At 43.2% G+C, this 20714-nt stretch overlaps 1 protein-coding gene across 2 annotated transcripts in view; it reads left to right on the forward strand.

Annotated features, from left to right (window-relative positions):
• The window catches only part of MMP16 (matrix metallopeptidase 16), a 176657-nt gene that overhangs the window by 10550 nt on the left and 145393 nt on the right, over positions 1–20714 (forward strand). The window contains exons 1-2 of one of the 2 annotated variants that reach the window (XM_069957395.1): positions 15736–15822; positions 16417–16535. The exons of the other annotated variant lie outside the window; for it this stretch is intronic. The gene's annotated coding sequence lies outside the window, so the exon portion shown is untranslated. Of the gene's footprint in view, positions 1–15735; positions 15823–16416; positions 16536–20714 lie in introns of those variants that run through there. 2 annotated transcript variants of the gene reach the window in all.

A 20714-nucleotide genomic window follows, 5' to 3' on the forward strand; every position in this document is an offset into this window, starting at 1 on the left:
GAATAAAAAGTGAGAAAAATCATCACCAAAATATATTTCATTTAAACAATTTGATAATTTTCTCATCATACATTCCCTTTAAAGGGTTTTTTAAATATATTTTTTGCTCAAAAACATTTTTAAACTATTAAGTTTTAATAGAAACAATGTTGGGTTTCTAATATGGTGTAATATAGGTGGCTGCATCGCTTCTTTTCTGCTCCATGTCACTAACCCCTCTCAATAGCTGAAAAGGTTGTTGCAGGCAGTCCTCTCCATCTCACTCATTTTCTCTCCCCCCCTCCCATCGTACGCGTATTGCATGTAGTCTCCTGGGTGTTGACATCTTGAAAAGACACCATTGCTTATAAAAGTTTCTAGTGGAACACCAAAGCCATGTTCAAGCCCTGGGCAGGGGTAAAAATGATCGTGGGGGAGGAGTAAGTAAGCTTAATTGGCTTTGGGGAATTTGGGTTAAGGAAGTAATGGGTGGAATACCCCTTTAAGATGATCTGATTGACAGTCTCTCGATAGTTTGCCAGGCACAGCTCCAGGTATTTGGTAGTGGATGTATTAAAAATTGCAGCTTGTCCCTGTGAATGGGTGATCCCCAGTTCCAGACACAACCACTGCCAAAGATATGGAGCTGGTGAGCAAAAAACAGGCTTAAGCGGTTGCATGGATCAGACCCCCACCAATGCAATGTTAAAGGTCTATATCCTAATGATAGGCCATCAATATTTAAGTGCTGGAAATTTCTGAAAGAAAAGCACCAGTCAACTAAAAATCTGCCCAGTTTGTCATGTTCCTCCTTACAATAGTATTGGAGGGCGGTAAGGTCGATTTACTAAGTGAGGTTATTGATTCTGTCTCTTGACAAAGGGCTGAGTCGCTGTTACGAATAATAGGGATTATAGGAAGAACAAAAACTACAATTAACCTTAGACCTCCCCATTGTTGGGGATTGGGGGGTCTACACCGTCCCCATCACTTTCTGGACATAATAATCTATATCAAGTTTATTGATATTATGGTAGATCAGGCATAGGGAACCTTTGGTCCTCTAGATGTTGCAAAACTACGATTCCCATCATGCATGGACAACCAAAGCCAAAACTACAATTCCCATTATGCCGATACAGACAAAGCTAAAGGCATGATGGGAATTGTAGTTTTGCAACATTGGGGGGGTTGGCTTAATGCTCCACATCCCTGTGAAAGAGGGAGGAAAACACTCCCCTATATTGAACAAGTGCTAACAAAGATGGCCGCTCGCTCCGTCAGATCTATCCAGGGAACACATGGCTATCCACATCTACCGATATCGCTACTACCGTGACATCTCACCATGTTCTTTCCTGCTCTGTAAACTCATTTCACCTCACAGGGAATAGTATAAAAGTAGAACTGGCTGCGGGGAGGGAAGGCTCAGTCTCATTTCCCAGCAGCAGCAGCTGTTTGCACTTCATTGTGCCTCGAGGAAGACAGACAGATCTGCAAGACGTTCTCCTCGAGTACCGAGAGCGACGCTGCCTTGAATTCAGACCGCTCTTTTCATGGTTGCCGCCCTATACAACTACAAAGTCAAAAATAGGACCGTAAAGACTGCGTCCACCTGCACCACCAAATGAGTTTTCCATCACTCCTCCGCTGCAAGACGAAGTGACCAGTCTCCATTATAAATATCCTACTAGACAGAGCGTCTAGAAAGACTAGGAGCAGTTTGAATGCCGTGCTCTGCCGCAATGCATCATGGTTATGTATTACTCATGAATGATGTTATTGTGGGCAGGTTTTTTATTCGTTTTCGTTGCCCTGAGGTTACGTTACTGAATCCCGACTGCATGTATAGTTACTGCATCCAATTCATTTCTGTTTTGCTCAATGCGAGGCGGCCCACAATGACTCTTTCCACCTTACCAACCGTGTAAAATTTTTACTGCCGTTTGGGTTTTTTATTTTACAGATTAAAGCTATATATTGACTACTGTTTCAGTCGCCCTTAAGTAGCTGACAGTCTGGCCATTTAATGGAGATGTAAATGCTCTTTTGTTAGAGATTACAGGCCCTTAGTGGTTTCATGCTGACGTCTGAATGAAGCTGATTCTCTCTCCGTCTTGCAGTCGTTTCCCCGGGGGGTTCAAGAGTGCGTTGGCTTGGAGACTTTGAAATTTGGACTCTCTAAGACTATATTTATTTTTGATTGGATGTTTATTTAAGCAGGAAAACATATATTTTGGAAAGAATGCAGGCTGGAAAGCGGCCAAAAAAATTGTGACAGATTTACTAGTCAGAAATGATAAGGTTATGGTAGGCACCGAGTGGTAAAGGAGCCTTATTGTTTGCTGAAAGACGGAGCAAAATGCACCGCTTATGTGCAACGAAATGTTACTAGTAGAGGAAATCTGATTAACTAATGCTGCGTTCACACAGAACGATTATCGTGCAAATTCGCACGATAACAATCGTATTCGAACGATAACCATACGTGTAAACGCAGCGAACGATCAAACGACAAGCGAGAAATCGGTCATTTCAATCTTTCAAAAGGTTCTCAAATCGTCGTTGATTGTTCGCAAAAAATTCGCAGATCGTTCTGTGTGAACAGTCGTTCGCCGATTTAACCAATGTGTGAGATAGGCTTAAGCAATCGCAAAACGAATTTCCGTACGATATAGCGTACCATCTTAACGCTGATCATTATGAAAAAAAAATCGTTACTCCGACATCGTTAATCGTACGATCGGGCAAATTATCGTTCCGTGTAAACATAGCATAAGAGAAGCCCATATGTAATTATAGAGATCACACTTGCAAATGTCAACCTGGAGTGTGGCAAACCATCAACCTGGAGTGTGGCAAACGGCTATGGCTTTTTTCAGTATATTCTAAGTTTCTCCATATTATTATTATTATTATTATTATTATTATTTTTTTTTTTTTTTTGGGGGGGGGGCAGCTTATTTTTTTATTTTAGAGAAATATATATAAGTATTTCCTTAATCATCAGCTTTTTATAGAAATATAACGAGTAAGTTTTTTCAATTTTCAAGATGACATTAAGGAGTTGAAAGGATTAGGCTGGCTTAGAAAAACATGGGCGCGATATTGCAGCTCAGTTCCATTGAAGTGGATAGAGCTGAATTGCAATACCACGCATAACCTAAAGACAGGGGTTTAACTGTTTTTTCAAGAAAGTAGCTGTGCTTTTTCTAATCCTCTTAGCAATAATCTATAGATGACTACTGATGACAAACACATCGAGGAACAATAAATATGCCTGGTGTAACTGTGGTGTCCTACCACGGGTGTTGCTATTAATTACACCCTTCGAAAAAGCCTATACTTATTGTGCAAACGTATTGATGAAGGTAGTGATAAAGTTTTGCCACTAGATGTTGCTGTATTAGATGTATGTGTTCAGATGCTGCACAGCTGAAGTATGTAAAGGGTTATTGTTTATTTGTATGCCACATGGATCTGTTGACCTACAGGAATCTATTCTTCTTCTCACCACCACATAACTATGTATAAACTTAAAGGGGTACTCCAGGCTGGGGTAATTTTCAGTGTACTGCCGGGGAGGGGGTGGATATGCAAGCCACCTGTCATTTACCTCCCCGCTCCAGCGCCGATTTCCGTATCACACCGCCTGGTTCTCCTGTCTGGCTGCCGCTTCCTGGTCTGAGCTGCAGCTTGAGACGTGACGTCTCAGACCAGGAAACGGCAGCCGGACGGGAGAATGGGGTGGCGCGTTCCGGGACCCGGCGCTGGAGTCTGGGAGGTAAGTGACCGGCGGCTTCTATATCCACCCCCTCCCTGGTTATACACTGAAAATGACCCTAGCCCAGAGTACCTCTTTAACTGTAACGCATGCTTCTATTCAAGTCTATGACTGCACTCACGTTAAAGGGGTGTTTGATGTCCTTTTCCATGTCTAACAGCGATCTGATAATAATACTGTAGTTACTATTCTGAGCGGTGTTTCTCCTTAGGGAGACTTCCAGCTGGCATAGTGCCTCCTGGGAAAACAATATGCAAATTAGCTCACCTCCACATAGGGAAAAAAGGCACTGTTGTGCCTCCTATTGGAAGCTATCCAGCAAGTCATTGTCCTCAGAGAGGTTCAAAACATGGGACTAGGGATTATCCACCAAATAAGAATTTCCTACAATAGCAAGTGTCACTCATCTTAAAGTGAAACTGTCTCAGTTGCCCCTAGCAACCAATCAGATTCCACCTTTCATTCCTCACAGACTCTTTGGAAAATGAAAAGTGGAATCTAATTTGTTTCTAGGGGCAACTGAGCCAGTCTCACTTTACACTATGTTAGATAAATCTCCCCTTTGGTTTGGGATTCTTGCCCCTTCTTGGTTTATTGCAGGGTATTAGTTGGGTCGGTGACCAATATAAGGGAGTAACATTGCCCCTGTCATTATAGAAAACCTTTAAGCCATAGTACAATGGAGCTGTCAGGGTATACACATGCAGGATGCTATATTTGATGAGTTGGAAACCTAATGATCCACCCGCAGGATATCTACAGTGATTACCCATGGGGAACAGTGACTACAAACCTCATCGTGGTGAAGTGGCTCATTTATCATTGTCAGCTCATTGCAAGCTATTAATATTATTTTAACTCCTCGGTAACTACTTTAATAAGGCCTAAGGCACCTTGGCATCTCCTTATCGTGAGCCTGTTCTGTTTTATATGGTTGGTGGTAAAGTTCTCCAACAGATCATTGAATCTGTAGAACCTGAGGATGTGAACATGCGGACACTGGCAGATATCACAAGATGTGAATGATGACCGGAGAAAAGTAGGACAAATCATCCTTCGTCTGTGAATAAGCCTACAATCACGCTTTATTGAGCAGCTCCATGGATCATTATAAGATAGAATAAAAATTCAGTATATTCAAAAGCCAGGATGACGGGTAGCAGAGCAGGAGGTCGTTTTAGATACCAATGACGGGCAAACGGTTTATGTATATACTGTATATTATGGGGGATCATGTAAAGGATTGAGCCTGGATGTGAAAATCAACATCTCCAGCATAAATAAGTGTGAGAAAGGGGTGATCATCAGGGTAATGTATGTAGAAGAGATCCCCCCGTGGATCAAAATGGCCACCTCAAAATGTTACCTGGATTTCTACTCAGGATTGTTAGGCACTATATGTGATTTTGGGCTCAGGGTTGTTAGGCACTATATGTGATTTTGGGCTCAGGGTTGTTAGGCACTATATGTGATTTTGGGCTCAGGGTTGTTAGGCACCATACCTGGTTTTCTGCTTATTATTGTTAGGGAGCGTTAGATGAGCGAACCGGGTTCGGGTTCAAGTCGATCTGAACCCGCACGTTTGGTATTTGATTAGCGGGGGCTGCTGAACTTGGATAAAGCTCTAAGGTTGTCTGGAAAACATGGATACAGCCAATGACTATATCCATGATTTCCACATAGTCTTAGGGCTTTATTCAACTTCAGCAGCCCCCGCTAATCAAATGCTGAAAGTTCGGGTTCGGATCGACTCAAGCATGCTCGAGGTTCGCTCATCTCTTTTAGGGACCATACCTGGTTTTGGGCTCAGGATTGTTGGGCCTGGTGTTTGTTTCTCCCCCATGACTGTACTACAACCACTTGTCCAGCACAGGGTATTGTACAAACCAGAGTATAGTAGAGTTAAAATGATATTGCCGTCCCCCCCCCCCCCCCCACACACACACACAATTTATGTGCAAAGGACAGTGTCGCCTAGGCGGGGCCCCTAACCCTAAGCCCAAGGGGCCCAGCTGTTGTCAAACCATGCCAATGTGACACTGTTCACAAAGGAGACAAAGCAATTTTAGAACAGAAATGTGCAGCATCTAAGCTTGTGGATGGTGTGAAGAACCACACATACTGTAGAGTAAGGGGGTGACACTATTACTTTAAAGGGATTCTGTTGCCTAGATCTTTATTTGCTAATTAGAGCCAGATACTAAAATGTTTTCTTTTTTCTAATTCTGTTTCTATATTTCTTACTGTGTTTTTTATTTCTTTTTTTTTTGTACATTGTTAAGGGTGTTACCTTGAGGTCTGAGATGCCTGAGATGTTTTTAACAGCATTTAGTGACATGCTTTACAGCAAGCCTCATGAACATAGACAACAATAGACACACCTTGTTCGCTTGAGATGAATGAAAAACATTACTGAGCATGCTCTGTAACCTTTGAGGAGGTCATTCCAAAGGGAACTGCTATTGTCTACTTTATCTACTGGTGTCACAAGTTGCTGTAATTCTGTACCGATCACTTTACAGCAGCCTCCACTTATCACCACAGACAAAGCAAGAAGTCTCTGCTTAGTTTTAGACCTAGTGGTGAGAATGAAAACTGCAAAATTTCAAGATTATTTTATGTTTAATAAAAATGAAATTTATGTAATGTTATTCTAGTTAAAACATCTGGCCTGAACAATGTTCCTTTGCAGGCCATGCCCATTTGCCTTGTCAGTTTCCAAATTTGGCAAACAATGAGAAAAGTCACAAATTTTATCAAATTTTATACAGTGTAACAAAGTATTACACTGTACCCCGCCTGTACGGCTTAACTTTATGATTTGTGTAATGACAACCATGAGACAGTCACGGTCTATAGAAATCAATGTACAGTGATACTGTCAGCGGTAGCACAACATTTACTTTTATACCCTCTGGCAGCAATTATGCAATTACGACACTTACAAGATGTACTCCTCGAGATTTTTTTTTTACTTTATATCAAATATACAAATCCCAGATATGACACAAAACAATGTTTCCTAATACCTGAACATCCAGGCCTCATGTAAATTATACATATACTGTATATGTAAAAGCTAATTTTTTTCCTTTTACTTTGGCGTTCCTCCTCTGAGTTTCTTTTTGAGACGTGGCCATGTGGTCAAGTACTTTCAGACTGTATACTGTATGTTTTTAGCAATAGAATAGGAAAGGTGTTGAAATTTCAATGTCCACCTGTGCACTTACTTTTGAGGTTCTCAAGGCCATCATCCTTGGCCCTTCATCTAATATGCAAAGTCACAGTATCACTTCCTTGGCCAACACAGATTGGAAATTCATCACTGAAAGCCACTTTTTACGCCTTACGTTTTCTATCCTAATGCTTTGATGTCTTCCTTGGTCCTCCAGTATGTTTTCCTCTTACAACCTTTTTATTCTTTTTTTTTAATACTTTTTACCATATTTTGCATACAATTGACCGAGAACAACCAAGATCTTTTGTCACACTTTTATTACACTATTACACTATTAAATACACTTTATTTTGTGTTTTAACTGAGGTTTGTCTATCTGCTATGCACTATAAATTCTGTCTGACCATCCTCTAATTGTGGTGATTCCATAATCTTTGCTAGGGGCTGTATAAAGAGAAGAAGAAATCTATGAAATTCAAAACATGTAACTTGGATTTTGCAACAATCTCAGATCATGTATAAAGGTTCCCATACACCGTAAGGTCCAATTACATTGAACGATTATCGCTCTTACTTGGCCAGTTAACGACTGCTCAGGCCAATAATCGTTCAATGTAATAGTACATGTTGAATGATAAGACCGATCAGCTGTATTTCAATCGATCAACATGTTTAAAGATTACACTTAATCTGCTGTGTGGTGCCCCGTGTAACAGGAGCGGTGGCAGCAGACCACTGCTGACTTTCAGTGAGCCACCCAAATGATCTAAGCATTATTTGGGTGGCCCATCCTGCTACTCCACTCATTGTGTGTGTAATAGCACAGTGCAGAGAGCGGGGAACAAGGGGGAATAGAGAACTGAGCTGACAAGTCCTTTACACTTTTTTGGGTGTACCTGCCGCTCATGACAAGTTCAGCCACCAGTATAAGGTATATGTGACTCTCCCGAACATCCACCAACAGATGATTTTACTGGAGATAAGGCTTGGGTGTGATGGAAAAGCACCGCCCGACGCCTTTGTGGTGGGAGAGACAAGCCTAAGCCAGAGAGCTTGGGCTGCAGCTAACCCTTCGCCTCCTCATAAAGACCACAGGATTGCTGAAAGTTCCTGTTTAGGGAGAGGTCAGGTGCCGGATGGGAGACATAACTGATGGCTCAACAATGGTTCAGCCGTCAGTTATTGAAGGTGTAAGGGGACCTTTACTTCAATCCTGCCTAGTCATTACTGAGCCAGAAGCCTGGTTGTGGTCTGACAGTGCTCGCTGTTAAGAGTCCTATTGACGTCAATGGGTTCGTCACTGACTTCTTAAAAGATCCTTGTGAGGATATTCTTCATTTCTCCATCCTGTTCTTAGTACTTCTCTAGGTAAAGTTTCCCCTGTGCCTCCTTGTTACTTTTGCAGAACTTCTTCTGAAAGAATTATTTTTGCAGAATTATTGTTGCCGAGGTGCCAATCTGACGCTCCTGGCACCTCGCTGTGGCTGGCTCTTCACAGACTTTCTCGGTGTGTTATTTCTGAGCCACATCATCTGTTGTCAGGTGGCAGAGCAGTGAAGCAAGGTGATCTGGTCATGGAAGAGTATGTATGCCTTCAGAATATAAATGACACGGCATCATAGGAGCTCCAGCATTAGGAAAGTAGGAGAATTTGATGGAATTATCATCGTCATTCTGAGCCTTGATCTCTGCTAATACTGTAAATGGAGTTGTTCTTGAACCCTGTGCAAATGTATGATGCCACGTAATAAGTTTATCATCTGTTAACTCTGAAGTGTTTAGCACCTTTTATTCTTTTTGTTAATGTTTCTTTCACAAAGCAGCATGGGGGATTCTTCTACATGTTACAGGCAAAGGGAAAAAGTTTATTAATATTACTTCAATTGCGACATGAATTTTATCAGTAAGCAATGTTACATCTAATAGACAGGGATTTCTTAAAATTCAGTGCATAATAAAATGGCTACTACTACTGTACTACTGGATTTGTTAAATTATTTCACCCTACTATAAGTCCTAGGTGTATCTGAGTAACCAGTGTTAGAAATCTAGGGGACTGCTATGGTGAAGTGTAGTTCTTTTGTCTTTTGACCAGCTGGTGTTCTTACAACTGCTACAGTTTTATTAGTTATCCAGTGTTACCTTTTCTTCATTCTCTTTATAAAAGAGGACTCCGGCCAGGACCCCCTTTTCACAATTGCCGGGGGCGTGTGTTAAAAAAAAATTAAATCTACCTCCCTTCGTGCTCAAGTGCCAACAGACAGTTATTACTAATTTGGAAGTGAGAGGGGCACATTTAGAGGGGCCTATGTGAAAACCCTAAATCAACTGTATATTGCTGGGGGTGGGTGAAAACAATGTCATCTACTTACCTTCATGGCTCCAGCACTGCTGCCTGCATCCTGCTGCTCCTGGTCCCGGTTTCCGTACGCTTCCTGGTCTGAGACAGGACTTGAGACGTGATGCCTCAGGCCCGCTCAGCCAGTCAGCAGCCGTAGTGGTGTCACACCTCTGCTGCTGAATAGCTGAGTGGCTGTCTCAGACCAGGAAGCATATGGAGACCAGTGCCCGGAGCAGCAGGAGGCAGCACTGGAGCCAGGGAGGTAAGTAGATGACATTGTTTTCACCCACCCCCAGCAATATACAGTTGATTTAGGCTTTTCCTATAGGCCCTTCTAAATGTGCCCCTCTCACTTCCACATTAGTAAAAGAGTTGGCTGTGTGTTTAAATGCCATACTTCATAGGTTTATAAACCCCTGACTTGCAGAACGGAGATGGTGGTGTTTTCGGAAGGAACGCTCTCCACATCTAATATTGTTCTCATAAATGTACCCAGACCCAGACCTTTCACAAGATATCAAGAATAATGGTTTAATACAAAGCCGCACTGCAATGATCCTATGCCATATTTTTTACTGCATGGCTGATGAGATTAAAATCTGCAGCTCAGAATTTATGTTCTGAAAGTCTCCTGTTTGCCATATGGACAAAATCAATGCTTTTAATATATTTTCAGGTCCTTACCGCCAGCGTTAAATGTAGAAGCACTTGTAACAAATGTACAGAATACTAATAATGTTCTGCTCTGACATTAAAAATCTCACAAAAATACTGTTGTGCTGTTCTATGGTCTCGTGTACATGACGCAGGTGAAATATAGACTAGAAGATGAACATTTTAAAGGGATAGTCCAGTTTCTGCAACTAGCAAAATAAAGTGTTACATGCAGTTCTATGGGGAAATAACAGCCGTGGTATGATATTAGATGTAGGGTGCTGTATATAAAAGAGGTCAAAAGAGGTCATGATGTTATCCCCTATTCCAGGGTTAGGGAACCTTGGCTCTCCAGATGTTGCAAAACTACAACTCCTATTATGCCCAGAAAGCTAAAGCTTTACCTGACGTCCAAGACAGGAACTGTCCAGAGAAGTAGCAAATCCCCATAGAAAACCTTTTCTGTTCTGGACAGTTCCTGTCTGGGGCAGAGGTGGCAGCAGAGAGCACTCTGTCAGACTGGAAAGAAAACACCACTTCCTGCAGGACATACAGCAGTTGATAAGTATGGGAAGACTTGACATTTTTAAATAGAAGTAAATTACAAATCTGTATAACTTTCAGAAACCAATTGGTTTGAAAGAAAAAGATTTTCGCTGGACAACCCCTTTAAGTTCCATGAGCTTCAATGTATATACAACTATGAACTATGTACTGTCCTATTCCTGGAGGCGTAAGTAATATGGAAAATGATTTAGCTAGATAAGTGGTCCAAACATTGAAAACTGCCGTTAAATGTTTCCAAATGTAAGATAATGCAAAATCGGCAGTTCTGTGTTGACAAAGACTTCAGAAGAGAAGGATTTAGGGCAGTGATTTCTGACAGCCTTAAAATGAGTCACCAGTGTAACCAGGCGGTGGGGAAAGCTAATTGTATGCTGGGCTGTATAGCTAGAGGTATAACTAGTAGGAAGAGGGAGATTGTGATCCCACTGTATAGAACTCTGGTGAGACCACATCTGTAATCCTGGAGACCTCACCTAAAAAAGGATATTGATAAAATAGAACGGGTCCAAAGACGGGCTACAAAAATGGTAGAGGGTGTCAGACATAAACATATCAGGAAAGATTCATCTAAATCTGGATAGTCTGGAGGAAAGAAGAGAGAGGTGGGATGTGTTTTTAGGAAAAAATCAGTGTGAGAAAATATTACTTTACTGAAAGAGTAGTAGATGCTTGGAATAAACTTCCAGCAGATGTGGTTGGTAAATCTACAATAAGAGAAGTTAAACCTGTCATATATCTATCCTCAGATAATAAGGAAGGACTCATACACACACACACACACACACCATGGAGAAGTAGTGACATGGCGCTTCACCCAGCACGCTTCGTTTCTAGTACTGGTCTCCCCATATGTATCTTTGGGAACTTTTTGGCCTTACAGGACCATTGCTTCCCTCCTTGTTATGTTCCTGGTACCCCAGCTAGATGTTATTGAGCAGTGTATAATGCATAGAACCCATGTAACGTGTGTATTTCATAGAGTCGCTGTGTGTTTTCTTCCTCTCTTGCGCTGTCTCCTGGTATACATAGACCTGTCATTAGAGAGAGGCCATTTATAGGACTCCTTTAACCCCTTAGCGACCCATGACGTATCTGATACGTCATGGTGCCGCTCGGGGTGTTCAAAGCGGGGTCCCGCCGGGACCCCGCTCTGAACGGCGCTGATCCCGGCTGACACGTGCAGCCGGGCAGTGCCTCTATTAGCCGGTGCGGGTCCCGTTGCCGCGCCGGCTAATTAAGCCTCTAAGTGCAGCTGTCAGACCTGACAGCTGCACTTAGAGGCTTCACACCTCACGTCCCTGGTGTCTAGTGGGACGGATCTCCCCCCTGCGACGCGATCGCGGGGGGGAGATCCGTTCTTCTGCCCGTGCCGGGCCTCAGCGTCGGAATGACGCTGATCCCGGCTCGGCAATAGATTGCTATGGCCTGCAGCAGGCCAAAGCAATCTATGACCGATCTAATCGATCTTTGCTGTGTATATACACAGCATTGATCTCTATGAGAGATCATTGCTGTCTATATACAAGTCCCCCAGGGGGACTTCTAGTTACAGTAAAAAAATAAAAGTAAAAAAGTGTTTTTATTAATAAAAAATCCCCTCCCCTAATAAAAGTCCAAATCACCCCCCTTTTCCCATTTTATAAATATAAATAAATAAATAAACATATTTAGTATCGCCGCGCGCGTAATCGCCCGAACTATTAATTAATCACATTCCTGATCTCGCACGGTAAACGGCGTCAGCGCAAAAAAATTCCAAAGTGCTAAATTGCGCATTTTTGGTCGCATCAAATCCAGAAAAAATGTAATAGAAAACGATCAAAAAGTCGTATATGTGCAATCAAGGTACCAATAGAAAGAACACATCATGGCGCAAAAACTGACACCTCACACAGCCCCATAGACCAAAGGATAAAAGCGCTATAAGCCTGGGAATAGAGCGATTTTAAGGAACGTATATTTGTTAACAATGGTTTGAATTTTTTACAGGCCATCCGATACAATATAAGTTATACATGTTATATATCATAGTAATCGTAACGACTTGAGGAACATGCATAACAAGTCAGTTTTACCATAGGACGGACGGCGTAAATGCAAAACTCCCCGAAATCAAAACAAATTCGTTTTTTTTTTCAATTTGACAGCGCAAATGATTTTTTTCCGGTTTCGCAGCATATGTTATGGAAAAATAATGCCGGTCATTGCAAAGTACAATTGGTTTCGCAAAAAATAAGCGCTCATATACGTCTCTAGGTGAAAAAATGCAAGCGCTATGGACTTTTAAACTTAAAATGGAATAAGCAAAAGCGCAAAAATGAAAATAGGCTTTGACCTTAAGGGGTTAAAACCGTGTTGAAATAATGGGATTTAATGGCTGTCACGGCGGCTGAGAAATAGCGGTCTGAGCAGATGACCCCAGAAATGTAATCATGCCTAGCAGGTCATAAATCCTAACTCAAGTAATCTTCATTTATCTGATGATCCGGAGGTATAAGCCGCTGTATAGACTGTGTGCATGCAATGTGATTATTCATTTAACTATAGTTACAGAAATCCTTACCAGTCTGGGTTATACATTTGAGCCCCCTCCTAGCAGACAATCCTGTGATTATCTCAGACAGCGCCACTCTTGTTCTCAGTTTGTGGGTGGTATTGCAGCTCAGTTTTAATAAAGCAAACAGAGCCAAGTGGGAATATTTTTTTTTTTTTAATCTTGGATAACCCCATTTAAATACACATGACAACTTATATTCTTTCTCCTAGGTATGTCACCCTGCTGCCACCTCACATGGCAAAGCAAGATGGCATCCCCACCCATGAGCAATTTACTGTGCAGATGTAATACACAGAGATGAATAAATACATTTGGAATGGATCAAAGCCAAATTTTGCAATTTAAACAGGTTTATCCACGATTAGACACAGCATGACTATTTTTTATGCAAAAACATCGCCACCCCTGTCCTCAGGTTGTATGTGGTATTGCAATTAAGCTCCATTTACTTGATTAGGACTGAGCTGCGAAACCCACACCCAGACTAAGGACAGGACAGGTGCTGTTTCTGGAAGGAAAGCCGCCATGTTTTCCTAAGCCTGGAAAACCCCTTTTTAAAATGCAATCTGACCTCCATAGGTGAAAAATAAAATATCTGTATGTTAATAATAACTAATAGCACAATCTATGGAGCAAGTGTCCAGATGAGGGAATTCTCTGGTGCGCGGCTGGGCGCTCTTTGTATCATGTGGTTTTAATTTGAGTCACAATGACTTCTAAATATGAAGCAGAAATAAATAATTTATTATAAGAAACCCAATCCGGTAGGTTCACGTTAATGCCCTTTGTGTGACAACTATCAGTTACAGCTGCCTGCAGTATGGGGACGGATGCTAACACAAGGTAGCAGCAGACTGGCCCCGGCACCCAAGTACATGGAGCTAAGGTATACAGACCGTGCAGGTGAATGGACTGTAGATTGACTGTCATTGTCAAGTGTTAGTGGTTGGAGCTGGCATTTTGATCATTATAGTACTTTCTATGTATTACTATACAGATATTTATTAGGAATTAGCCATAGATTATTATAATATATTCAATGCACAGTGTATAAACCATTCCTGCATGAAAGGTCCCATTGAAATGCGGAGTGACTGATAGGCCATGTACGCCTCTACGCTATAGGGAATTGCAACTGGCATTGATCTACTAAAGGCACAATTGCCTACTTTAGGATGGGGTCTGCAATAAAGAAGGGGGTGAGGGGAAAATAAAAAAAGACACCAAGCTTACCTGTCCCCGTGCCCGCATTGTGCCGCGTGACAAGGCTCCCATACCCCATCAAGTGTCATCTTCTCCCGGGTTCCAAGTATGTCACGACCCAGCTGAAATGTCAAAAGCGGGTGGGATTTACCCAGCTTAGCCAATCAGTGAGTGCAGTGGTGTTCCGCCCCAGTCACTGACTGGCTGAATGGGGCATCCATCAGCTGTGTCATGTAATAGCCGGAGGGGAGCTGAGAAGACAGCTGGCTGGGGTCCAGGATGAATATCATTTTTTTATGTTCCCCAACCCCTGGTCCAAAATAACTTAAGTTTAACTTCATCATCGCTTTTGCAGGATTGTCCGACCATAATAGATACTTGACAAGTGTTGGTACAATCTGTGCACAACAAGGAAACACCTCCAGGGGACAGAACTGGTCGACTGTGTGGGAATTGTAGCTCTTCACAGTCCCACAGGTTTCCCCACACTTCTTGGGCAACTGAAAGGGGGGCACTAATGGTGTGGGAAAAATGTTCACGATGTGATGGTGTCCGGCATGGTGGAAGTTGCAGTGATGGTAAAGTGCAGGTGGTAATACCAGACACAAGGATGAATATACACAGTCTCTATTCACTTGGCCCAGTATGGAAGACAAGATAACAGTCTTTAGCAGCAATTCCAACAGGTTGGTTGTAGAGGACTGGAGCAGGGAAGCATCTTAGGGTTCATGCTGTAGTGTATCTTGGAATCCTCCTCCTTATATCAGATTAGTATCAATAGTCCACTGACTCTCTTTCACTAAAAGGGTTTACATGGTTACCACACGTGTCTAATTCACTTTTTCCTTCTTGCCCATGTAAGTACATATAACATGAGGTGTAGCACCCATAGCCATGTATGTAACTAGGCCCGGACGGAATACCAGTGGGTCCTAGAATTGCAATAGGGCTTCTGTAGACCTTCTTCCTAGTGACTTAAAAAAAATCCTCTACTCCTCCAGGTAATTCCAGTACTTTGCAGGGGCTTCAGCTCCAAATATACACAGAGGATTTTCCTCAGGCTAATCTAACTACTCTTAAACTCTGTAGATTAACTGGGTTTCCTCTTTCTAAGAAGAGGAAGATGGGCTTTCAGCAAAGGCGTCCCATCTTCTAGGGCTGTCCTGGTATATGTCTATATACTAAAGGGGTACTCCGGCGCTGATAACAAAAGACAATCAATCAATCATAAACATAGTTTTCCCACTTACCATCCCTCCTGAGTCTGTCTCCGTTTGAATTTCCCGCTGTTTGCAGGTCCCTGAACCTCCAGTTAGTGGCTTCATTCTATCTTTACTTCCTGGTTTGGGCTTTCCCATGATGCACTTTGTATCCTGTGATGTCTAACTGACTCTGTAAAACTGTTAGATGGCTTACATCTTGTTCAACCAATCAGAGCTGAGCAACCTGTATCATCTGACAAAGGGAACTGGGCCTAACAGGGCTTAGACCCGCCTCCCTCTTAATGTCATTGTCACAAAATGGCTTCCACAGAGCAGCCAGGGGTCAACAGTTATTAGGTAAGAATGAGTTTACTTCACTTCCTGGTGGGGAATTGAGTACATAGATACATTAACAACATATCTACAGCGTAAACGTTACATACACAAAAATAAATAAGTGCCTTTTCCAATGTCGTTATATCCAACAACCAAAAAACAATAGTACAGTGCAGTGGGACACTGCGTGAATATGCAATATATTGCTTTAAAAAAAAAAAAAGAGGCTTCGCAGTGGTAGTACAAGGGTACATGATGCCCCTACATGTCCATAGTATTGACATTACTTATGGCGGAGTACAAGGTCTGTACACTGTGTTATTCATATATGAAGTAAATGAATGATCGGGATTATGATATCAAGTGGCCAGTCACCTAAGCTTCCTATTACTTACTGTTATGGGATATATAGAAATTGTGTGTGTGTATTTATATATAATATATACAGTAACTGCTTTGAACGCAAAGACTACATTTTTCCAATGGTTACTGTAATCCGTGTTGCACTTTAATTGAAGTCCCAGTTATTTTAGCAGTCCAGTAGACGACTAACCTTCATTTCGCATTGAACCTTTTAGTCCAGCTAGTAATACAGCTTATCTGATATCTATTCAGCGGGAGGCGCAGCACAGATAGCAGGCGATGAGTGAGAACAGTGGAAGTAAGAGGCGCAGAAAGAAGAGGGCTACAGAAAGTGAAGTATCCTACAGAGCTTCTTTAAAAGCCAAAACAAGGTGTTTGTATTCTTTGTAACCTTCAGAATATCGTTCGCTATATATTTTGAGTGGAACATTCTGGATGAATTACAGACTGCCTGCTGCTTGACAAATGCAAGTTTCTACCATTGTGCAAGCTCAGCAGACTCACACCGAAAAGAGCCAGATCACTGGAAAATGCACAGGCAGAAGATAGCTGCGGAATCGCAACACTGCACAATGCAAATGTGGTCACAAACGTCTGTCCGGGATAATAACGTTTGTCAAGTTTGGTAATTCTACATTTATTTGCTCTATTTGTAGTCAGTAAGTGGGATGACGTAGAGAGCAACTACACACAGTGTGAGCATGAATCGCCCATTGCAGAGGCTTTTTATCAATGGGCTGGATATGAATCCTAAATAGGGGAGTGTTCATACTATAAAAAGCCTTGTACAGTATTTCTACTGGCAAATGTAACATCTGCATCGGTAGTTTCTTTATGCTGTTTAACCTATTTCTTTTTTCTTTGTATGTAAAAGTAAGGAAGTATGAAGAACAAGGCTAGTCGCTGTATCCAACATTGGGACTAGGGATGGTCCGAACCCAAACCCTCGGCAATGATTCCCGCTGTCTGCCCACTCCGTGGAGAGGGTGGATACAGCGGGAGGACCGCCTGGAAAACTGGGATACAGCCATAGCCATAGGCTGTATCCCAGTTTTCCAGGCGGTCCTCCCGCTGTATCCACCCGCTGCACGGAGCGGGCAGACAGCGGGAATCTGATGCTGAGCGTTCAGGTTAATACGAACCCCAACCTCGGCAGGTTCGGACCATCCTTAATTGGGACACCCTATTCCAAAGCCCATTCAGGACAAGTAGGCATCATAAGGGAAGGGGTCCACAGTAATGTTGTATGGTCCTGCCAAGCCGATTGGATTCAACAACGTTCTCCGAATCCCATTTGACTCCTAGTGGCTGGAGAAGTTGGATGCCACCCAAGAGAGTCCTGGAAAACATGGATAAAGCCATAGGCCATAGGCTGTATTCGTGTTTTTCTGAGAGCCCGAGGGCGGCATCCAATTTCTCCAGCTGCCGAAAGTCAAATGCAGAGTATTGGGGTTCGGAGAACATTGCCAAACCTAGACAGTTCTCAAGTCCGTCCTCATTTATAAGCTAAGTAACAATGTCTCTCGTCCTGTTCGGCTTGGATTGGCCATGTAAGCATTTTTCCTGTATTGGTCGCTGTGGAGTAGATGTGACCTTACAAATACTACCCAAGGCCAGAGCCAGGGGCAATAACTGGGGCATGTGCTGTATGGTGGCACTAACAAGCCATTTTTCCTTCACCACGATATTTGGAAACAGGGTTAGTGGGTCAAACTGACTTTTTGCCCAGGCGTGAAGGGAAGTAAAGCTGGATCTCTGACAACCTATACTAAAGCCTTTTTTACACGATAAAGGGGTTACATTTATGTGATGACCCCCGGAGAATGTTGTAGCGGTGGGACGGCCGGTCACTTGCTACATGGAAGTGTGACACCACTTCTTGTGGATGGCCGAGATACAGCCAGACCTTAAGGATTTGTCATGTGACGCCAGTGCCTGTTGGGCACACAAGTGTGATGGCACGCCTGCTTTTAAGGTGTAAGGCCAGTTGTACTCTTCTCTTCTGTGGTCGGTGTCCTGTCGGGTTGCTGCAGGGTCCCTTGGGATAGTGTAGTCACAGGTGGTCAAAATGGTGTAGTGACCCTCCCGAATAGTGGTGGGACCCTCCATCCACAGATAGGGGAAATGTCCCAAGGTTACGCTGTAAGTGCTGTGCAGGTGGTTGCCAGTAATCACAGACTCAGGTGATAACGTTGACTTGGTTTACTACTTGTAAATGTGCAGCAGGTAACGAATCTTGAGATACGCTTGATACAGTTCCAATAAATACACAAACATAGAACCACCAGATCTGTAAGATAAGTGCTGAGTAGGATGAAGGAGAGTTGATAAGTTGGAATGAGGTAGCGTAGTAGAGAGGAGAGTGCTGTCAGAGTCTCAACCCAAGTAGTAATGTCCGGGAGGTTGGAGTGCATAGAAGAATACTTGTAGAAGAAGAAGAAGACAACCTTTGCCTGTGTATTGACCTTTCCTATGGTCTTCACACCACCTTATGCCCTCTAGCTTTGGCTGAAACGGGTGACACAGGCCCCAGACCTTGTTACCTGGGATGACCAGAGTGGTCAGAATTTTCTGGTTACATTCGCGCTGCGAGATGGGAGTTCATTGACTTTCAGTAACTTGGCTCCACCCAGTTCAGTTCCTAGCTCTCAGGCTCTTTTATGGATACTGTCCTGCACTGCAGTTACTCCTAGTCCTTGACGTGGGTTGAGATGATTTATTGGTTAAAGAGGACCTGTCACCCCCCGTGCCGGGGTGACAGGCTCCCGACCCCCAGTTAGAGCCCCCTATACTCACCTAATCCTGCCGGGTCCCGCTTCTGGATCCGGTTGGGTGACTGAGATATCAGCCGCTGCAGCCCGGCGCGCGCGCTCCTCAGATGAGTCCAACGCTCATAGAGAATGACAGGAGAGTCCAGCGCTCCGTCATTCTCTATGAGCGTTGGACTCATCTCTCAGCTCACGCTCCGGGCTGCAGCGGCTGAGATCTCTGTGACCCGACTGGATCCAGAAGCGGGACACGACGGGATCAGGTGAGTATAGGGGGGTCGGGAGCCTGTCACCCTGGCACGGGGGGTGACAGGTTCCCTTTAAGCACCGCATCACACAGAGTGTTGGTGCTCCAAGAAAGAAGTTTGTAAGCGGGCTCTGTCCTGTGTCCTACCCATGCGGGGTACTGACTAAGACTAAGACTGGTCCGTAGAGGGGACCTGGCAGAGGGCCAGGGCCCAGGTAGAACCACGGTGGAGAGCTATTTGAGCTGCGTCCTTTCTCCACCGAAGCTCAACTAAAACTCCCCCCTCACCCAAGAGACTAACTTCCTAACCAGCGTGTAAGGTGCGCTGTGGTTGGGTGCAAAGAGTGCAACAGAAGAGTGGAAAGGAAAGAGGTGATAGGACAGAAGAAAGGAAGGACCCTACTGGCTCACAAAATCTGGTATACACACATACAATAACCCTTTGAGACTCTCAGCTGTGCAGCTTTCATACTTCAGTTATACTATACAGCGACATCTAGTGGTCAGCTTTGGTAATACTGTAGCTTCAATAAGACCACAAAAGTACAGACTTTTATGAAGGGTGTGAATAGTAGCAACACCCATAGTGGGATACCTCATTTACACATTACAGGGTTAAATGATTTAAAAAAAAAATACAAAAGGAGTGATGGACCTGCTCACAAGAACTTAAAGTGTCACTGTCGTGAAATTTTTTTTTGCAGAAATCAATAGTCCAGGCGATTTTAAGAAACTTTGTAATTGGGTTTATTATCCGAAAAATGCATTTTTATCATGAAAAAGCAGTCTGAAGCTCTCCCCCCTGTCTTCATTGTTCTCCTATGGAGAGAGCTAAAGAAAAGACCAAAACAGGACAACAAAGAGTTAATCTACAAATCCCTCACCCGTTATCTCCTGTGACAGTCACCAGTGACCTGTCTGAGCTCGGATTACAGCTGTCACCCAGCTCTGTGCCTGTAATCCTCTGTTATCTGCTTTCTGCTGCCGGCTAACTCCCTCCTTCCTCCTCCCCCCTCCCCTCTCCATAGAGCAGACAGGGGACGTCTCCTGCAACAAGTCACAATTTTCTGATTTTTCAGAGTGGATAAAAAAGAGGAAGGAGGGGGGGGACCTGGGAAAAGGCTTTTTACATGCAGATAATGGCAGATTTGGCTAATAAACCCAATTACAAAGTTTCTTAAAATCGCCTGGACTATTGATTTCTGCAAAAAAAAAAAATACGACAGTGACTCTTTAAAGACTAGGGGGACACAAGAGTCAGTAAGTGCTTTATTTGCAGATGGTCCGGCCATTGTACATAGAATTGGAAATTGTTGGGTTAGCCAGTCACCCTCCAAGGATAGTAGGTGGAGATTAGGGAGGAGATGTATGGTGGTGCAGAATTATGGAGAGATTTATGGGTGAGGGTGAGAAGTTTGAACTGAATTCTGGATTTAAAGGGTTACCTAAGGTGTAGTTACCGGCACAGGGGGACGAAGTCATTGTAACAGCTGGAGGGGATGATGAGTCTGGCTGTTGCATTCAGGATAGACTGG

Source organism: Dendropsophus ebraccatus, chromosome 2 (assembly GCF_027789765.1).
Source record: "Dendropsophus ebraccatus isolate aDenEbr1 chromosome 2, aDenEbr1.pat, whole genome shotgun sequence".
Taxonomy (NCBI): domain Eukaryota; kingdom Metazoa; phylum Chordata; class Amphibia; order Anura; family Hylidae; genus Dendropsophus; species Dendropsophus ebraccatus.